This window comes from Aethalodelphis obliquidens, unplaced genomic scaffold (assembly GCF_003676395.1).
Source record: "Aethalodelphis obliquidens isolate GAN/ISIS:26980383/991018 unplaced genomic scaffold, ASM367639v1 scaffold33, whole genome shotgun sequence".
NCBI classification, from domain to species: domain Eukaryota; kingdom Metazoa; phylum Chordata; class Mammalia; order Artiodactyla; family Delphinidae; genus Aethalodelphis; species Aethalodelphis obliquidens.
The window spans coordinates 5,149,818-5,156,707 of NW_020837977.1; the positions used below are offsets into that span (position 1 = coordinate 5,149,818).

The 6,890-nt window shown below is 46.7% G+C and overlaps 1 protein-coding gene across 2 annotated transcripts in view; it reads right to left on the reverse strand.

Moving 5' to 3' along the window:
• The window catches only part of KCNB2 (potassium voltage-gated channel subfamily B member 2), a 397,058-nt gene extending 392,709 nt beyond the window's left edge, over positions 1-4,349 (reverse strand). Inside the window, exon 1 of one of the 2 annotated variants that reach the window (XM_027127921.1) lies at positions 4,032-4,349. The gene's annotated coding sequence lies outside the window, so the exon portion shown is untranslated. Of the gene's footprint in view, positions 1-2,120; positions 2,337-4,031 lie in introns of those variants that run through there. The other variant, XM_027127922.1, reaches the window with a different exon arrangement.
• Between the last annotated feature and the right edge of the window lie 2,541 nt (positions 4,350-6,890).

The following is a 6,890-nucleotide window of genomic DNA, read 5'->3' on the forward strand; positions in this document are numbered from 1 at the left end:
TTTTAAAGTTGCCAAGAATGTGACTGAAAGCCTACCCTGTCATTTTGTTTCGCTAGCAGTCTCACTTTTGCTACCATACTGGAAATTAGAAGGGCAAGTTCATGTTCACAGTTGCTCCAAGGCATCAACAAGGAAACTTTAAAAGCCAAACGGAAAAGACTGGCTAAGGTAATAATTTTCACTAATCCCATCTGAATATTCAGCAAGCACGTATGCCTGGAAAACTGAACTGTGGGATGTGGAGACAAGTGAGACTGGAAACAGTTTCGACAGATGCACAGATTGAGTCTACTTAGAAAAACACAGGAGCAAAAGAAAAGAGAGAAACTAGCATTCTCAAAGTGGCAGGCAATGGAGTTATTTTCTGGAAGCTGTGTGTATATTTGTATATGAGGGAGATTTGGGAACACTAACACGAGAGGGCAAGGTGCAGGTTAAAAGGAGGAAGAATGCAAAGAGAACTGCCAAGTGATTCACTCCTTTCTCCAAGAGTCTGAGTTGTGCCAGAAAAAAAAAAAAAAGGGAGTACATTAGACACAATTCTATTTGTGATAAACAACTGGTCTGAATCTGACAGCATGAGGGAGAGGAGTACAGTATTTGCTTGGTGGAGGCATATTAACTCTTTTAGGTGAGGAAGTTACTTTTCATTCAGTGGGGAAAAAGGTGTTTATACATTGGGTCCTCCAAATTCTCAGAACTGTAGCCAAACAAGTAAGTAATCACGTAGTTATGCCTTACGTTAAAGACGCCACCTCTAGAACAATTAAATGCACAGACACATGTACAGTGCACCCAATTACTGAACTGTTTAAGTTCTGATTAATTTAAGAACCAAGAACTCTCTAGTACAGATGTCCGTAGAGCTTATTCATGTATGACAAGTAAGCTTTGTACAACTTTATATTTATTCACACACACACACACACACACACACACACACACCCACCTCTAAAGAGTGAAATAAAGTAAAACTTTATTTTATACCTACATAATTTTTTTAATGATACCCTTTTTCAAAATCTTTCCTGTAAGTTATTCAGTACCGACAAGTTAGACTTCAGATTTCTGACTGGAATTTATCTTTCTCTTGTTCTATGAAATGTGATTATCTCGACTGATGATTTTGGTAAATAAACCAAGAGACCTCTGTCCCACACAACACTACATATTTAAAAACAATAACAAATCCTGACGTTTCCTTTGAGCTGAGCTTGAAAAATCAGATTTCCAACAAAATTCCAAAACCCATCAATGCAAAAACAGAAACGTGAAATACTATTTAAAATACTGACATTATTGCATAACTTGATTAGAAGGAATGCTGAACCTGCATGAAATGAACCCAGTGTATATCTGTGCATCTTAAATGTTTCAGTGTAATCTATTATTATAACACTTGTGCGGTCATAAATGATGTATACATGGCATGTCTTTGCATACTGCACACTGAAAATTTTTATGAATGAATACACAAAAATGCTCATAATTCGAGAAAATGGATGGTAGCATACTATTTTGAAAATGGTCATTAAGCACTGGAAGCAAACGACGAGGCAAATGGTCGGTGTCTTTTGGTGCCATTCAGGGCAGTTGTATTCCCAGGTCCCCTAAGCAGAGTGTGTTGGAAACAGCCATGAAGCTCTTTCCTTAGAGACTCATTCTCTCTCTCAGGAACCCTGTGCTACACAGAACGGAGACCGTGCGCCGCTCGGAGAACAGAATGCATGCACGTCTCTGTGTTCTGAGGACTGTTCATACATCAGAGACATCACACTCCCCGAATCCGGTCCCACAGTGTGTGCATGTGAGTGTGGCATTTACCAACAAATGAACAGAAGGCAACAAGAGCTCATCTCCTAGAAATAACATCTCCCATCCCTTCCCAGGCAGACTGCTCAGAAGCTTTTCAGGGGCTAACACTTGAGCGCCTTCCCCACGGGGATGGAGTCTTGCATTAATAACCCTCTCAGGGCTAAGTCAGCTTTGTGTGTAAGTCCACTCGGTGCCATATGGCAGTTTGCAATTCCTTTAGCAACTCAAGTCTGGCTAGGCTGCCCGCGATGATTCATTCTTAAAGGAAGACCCCTTCGGGGAGCAGCAATGCCCCCGCCACTTACCTAGCTCCCACCGACCCCGCTCTGCAGGCGGCACGGGCTCGGGCACCACAAAGGGCTGTGGGATTCCCCGCTCCCTCCGGGGCTCCTCTCCCCGCGACGGTGCCCTTCGCCAATGATCTGTCGCTGGAAATCCCCCTCCCCTCCACGGAGAGGAGGGTCTCCCCGGCTGGCTGGAGCTCCTGGCGTTTTTGGTTTTTTTTTTTTTTTTTTTTTTTGGTTTTTTTTTTTTCACCCCTCTCTTTACATCCCTGACTCTGGTTCACGGTCTGTAGTAGGAAGGCTCAAAGGAGAGGCGGCGGGAGGAAGCTAAGGCATCCTTAAAAAGAACAATAATCTTCATCGATCTTCACCCCCTTCCCCTCGCGGGCCCCCATCCCCCTGCCGCCGCCGCCGCCGCCCAGACAAGAGAGGGCTGGGATAGAAAAGGAAAAATCGAGCGAGGCTGAGCTCGCAGCGCGGAAGGAGCCGGGAAGGCGAGCCGCGCCAGCCGGGGAGTTGCCGCTCGCTCGGGTTGCCCGCGGCGCGGCGGCGGCGGCGGCCGGCGGGGGCGGAGGGCGGTGGGTGCTTGGTGGGTGTGTGTCTGTGGCGGAGCCGGGGAGAGGCTGGGCGCGGGAGGCGAGGCGGGGCGCTCGGGGGCGCCGGCTTGGGCGCGCACACCGGCCCGCGGCCACCCCGCCTCGCGCTCCGCCTCCTCCCGCGCTCCGCGCACCCGCGGGTTGGAGCGACGGCCGCCGCCGCCTCCTTCTCTTCCTCTTCCTGGGCGCTAGCAGCTCTGGAGGTGGGCGGCGGCCGGGGTGGCGGGGCTGCGCGGCCGGCCGGGCACCGCCGGGGACGCCCGGGCTCGGCCTGGCGGCGCGGGAGCTGTACGCTCGAGCTGGGAGAGCGCCCCGGAGACCGGGGCGCGGGCGGGAGGGCGCCGCCCACACCTTGGCGGGCGCTTCCCACTCCTCCCGCGCGCCCGCCGCTCCCAGCTGCCCGGGCCCGGCTGCACACCCACCTGCTTCCCTCGGCGGCTGCCGCTCTGCGGAGCGGGAGGGTCCGCGGCCCCGCGGGCGCCGCGGACAGGGCGACGGGGAAAGCCCGGGGCGCCCCACCGGGATGCGCTCGGGCGGCTTCGCGGGATTCCCTGGGCCCTTCTGCTCTCGGTTGCTAGGTTCTCCCCCCGCCCGCCCCACACGCCCCTGACCCTGGCCCGCAGCTCGACCCGGGGAACTGGGGCGAGGAGAGACAGCTCCTGAGTGATGGGGCCCGGAGTATCATCCCGGGGAAAGAGCGCGGGGATAACTAGGAGAGCAGAGAGGATCTGACTTTCTTCCGAGCACCTCCAGCTCCGCTTGGGGGCCGTCGTCAGCCCCCAAACCCCGCTGTCCTGGGTTTGAAGGAAAAGCCTCGTCGGTGGCAGCCGTAACTCTAGCTTCCCACGGGGGCGCTATTCCTACTCTGGCTTCCTTTCTTTGGCCTGCTCTCCCTGTCATCTAGAGAACTGTGCCGAACTGTGCCAAGTTCCTCCTCGGGGAGGCCACCGAATGGGCATCCAGAACTCTCCCTACCTTCATGTCGAGGTAAAGACGGGATGAACTTGAATAATAACATCACTGGGCTCTCTGGGTTGCCGACCCATGGGCTCCTCAACAGGCACGAGATAGAGACAGCCTGCGCAGTTACAGTTAACAAAGTAGCTTGAAACACCCTTTTAAAAAGAATGCAGGCCGTGACAGTGTATTTAGAGTTGGGACTCCCTTCTGAGTTTCTTTAGGCCAAGAAAGATGGCTACTGAAGAAGGTCCAACACACTCAGGTTTAAACGTATCTCACTTAATCCTTGCTTCTCTTTTAGCCCTGATGTACACCGGGACGCTCCATCACCTAGGGTTCTCTACACTTTGACTTCCCACATCGCCACGGGCCTTACCTTGTGCTGGGTGGTTTTTTCGAGGTGCCAGATACTGGGCAGGATGTTTAGTATCGATGTTGGCCCTTCCGACGCCATCGCCCTCCGCCCAGGACCTATCCCGGCCCTTTGCTGTTTTCCAGGCTTCTCAAGTACGAACACTAGGAAAAGGAAGAGGACTCCCAGATCCTCAGACCTTTAGCCCCAACCCTGACCTGTTCCAAAGCTTCCGCTCCAAATTTCCAAGGACCTGCCGGGTGTCCATTATTACGCCTCCAGTCTTTCCAGCCTCCATACAGACATCGGCAGATAACTCTTCCCCAGCTACAACCCTGACGTTATCATTCCCTGGTCACAAATGTTCTCTGGCTTCCCCATTCCCTGCCAAACAGTGTCTGAACACTTCTAGGCCATTGCATGCCGCTGGAGTCTCTTCCGGGGCGCTCCTCTCCCAGTTTCGGATCCAGATCATTCCAGTATTTCACGGCCCTTGTTAAACTCCGCCTCCTCCGTGACCCCTCCCTTTTGACGTCCATAGCGCTCGGTCTGAGCTCTGTCTTTAAAGACATATGACCTTCAGCCTCCTACAGAATGTATGTGCTTCCCATGTAAAAGTCTTACCATCTTAAATGTTTCTCCAGGGTAGATTCCCTATAACTTTGTTTGCGTTCTTTACATATAACCCAAAGCTACACATACAAAAAATACCTATTCATCCAACAAATATTTATTTTGCAACTTTTCTCAGGAACTCGATATTTGTTAAATGAATGGGATTTACAAAATATTTTGTCTAGAAAGACTACTTAAGATTCGTTTTAGGGGTGGTATGACCTTGCATAAATTTATGGCTGTGAAAAACCCCCTTACTTTACAAGCCCTACATCGGTATCACTGATCACCTTCAATAAGAATTTAATTATTTTACAAGTGTTTTGTTTTTTTGCTTTTTTGCGGTACGCGGGCCTCTCACTGTTGTGGCCTCTCCTGCTGCGGAGCACAGGCTCCGGACGCGCAAGCTCAGCGGCCACGGCTCACGGGCCCAGCCGCTCCGCGGCATGTGGGATCTTCCCGGAGCGGGGCACGAACCCGTGTTCGCTGGATCGGCAGGCGGACTCTCAACCACTCTCAACCACTGCACCACCATTTAACATTTTAAATGTTAACATTTAAAAAATGTAAACATTTTTTTTTTACCTTAAGTTTCCATTATAGTTCAGAGATCTGAATACATTTTCCTACTAAGTGGTCATTGATCAAGGGAGCAGATTATCTATTGAGTAAAACACACTGCTGCTATCTCCATCATGGGAAGGAGGGTGCTAGGAGTAATTATCCATCATGCCTGAGTCCTGTCTGTACGCCTGCAATGATATGGAAAAACAATCTTTGGAAGTAAAATCTAATTCCACTTACAAAATTACTCATAGCTCAAATGGGCTATAGAGAATAACCCTTAGTGTACAAACTTTTTGGAATAGCTCAGTTCTCCATGTGCACAGCTTGAATTCTGGAATGCTGCAAAAACTCTTTTGTGTTGATTATCACCATGTGGTTTTTACTGCCTTAGTGTATATAATTTTGTCTTTTTTTAGTTATTCTCCGAAGAAAAGATTAAAATGATCTAACTAAAAAGTCAGACGTTTTCACATTGCTCCTTAAGCCATCTTTTGTTTTTAACCTTTATTGATATTTATGGAAATGTTCCTCTTGCTTGTATTTCAATTTTTCAGATTTATCATGAGATTTGATGAAATTATATTAAAAGTAAAGGAGAGAAATATCTGTTTAAAATGTCAGAATGCTTTCCTCATAATACGTGGTAAAGAAAATCACTTTAATATAAGTTTAACCTGAAATACTCTTATGTGTGTCATTAGATCGATTTAGATGAAGCATGTGTTTCCTCATACATCATAATGCTGGTGTATTGGTATATTTATGTATATACACACGATATCAAGCAAAATAGGTTTTTGGTATTTTTTGTTGAATAAAGTGTTTGAAAAATATTTACTATAATCTGAATAACATCGTCACTGACTACACTTTAACCTATCAAATTGGAATTTTCATTGGCAAGTTGACTTACAGAAAGAGCCTATATAAGTAAGAATAAAGTAGTAAAGACTGGAGAAAGAATATATTTTAAAATGTTAAAAGCAGAAAGGTAAGAATTTACAAGTTTTTTGAAGGCTAAATAGAATTTGATTTAAATTTAAAAAGTTAAATGGAAAGAAGTTTATGACACATGAGTAAAATCAAACAAAAACAAAATTTAGTTAAAAGAGGAGTCTTTAAGAATGATGGGAACCCCATTAAAGGAAAAAAATACACAAATATAAATGTAAATATGTGTGTGTGTGTGTGTCTTCTGGAAGGATAAACATTAACCAGCTAAAGGAGTTACTTTAACAGTTGAAAGGCAGGCTTACTTTTATTTGGTATAACTTGGTTTTACCAAAAGATGGGTGAATATTTATCTTCTTTAAACATGAGCACCATTATAAAGCAAATATACACATAGATTAGGACTACACTTTTTTTTTTTAATGGAGAAAATACTGCTGTGGTGCTCACCATCACACAAGAAAGCAGGCACTGAAGGGTGATTAGAATTTACCACATTCTTACACCTAAACTGCCTTCTTTTTCCCTTCTAAATAAAAAGGGAGGAAAACTGGGCAATTTAGAGCAACCCACAGAGTCCTAGCAGCCACTGAAATCCTTCACTCGCACATTGCAGCGAAAGTTTGAAAAATAAATGAGCCCTTGTGTGTTCATCGTTGAGGAGATAAGTACTATTTCACTGATTCTTTTGAATTTAGTTGAGACAGATTTGGCTGTCCTTTGAAGATTTAAAGTAAGAGATAAACTCCA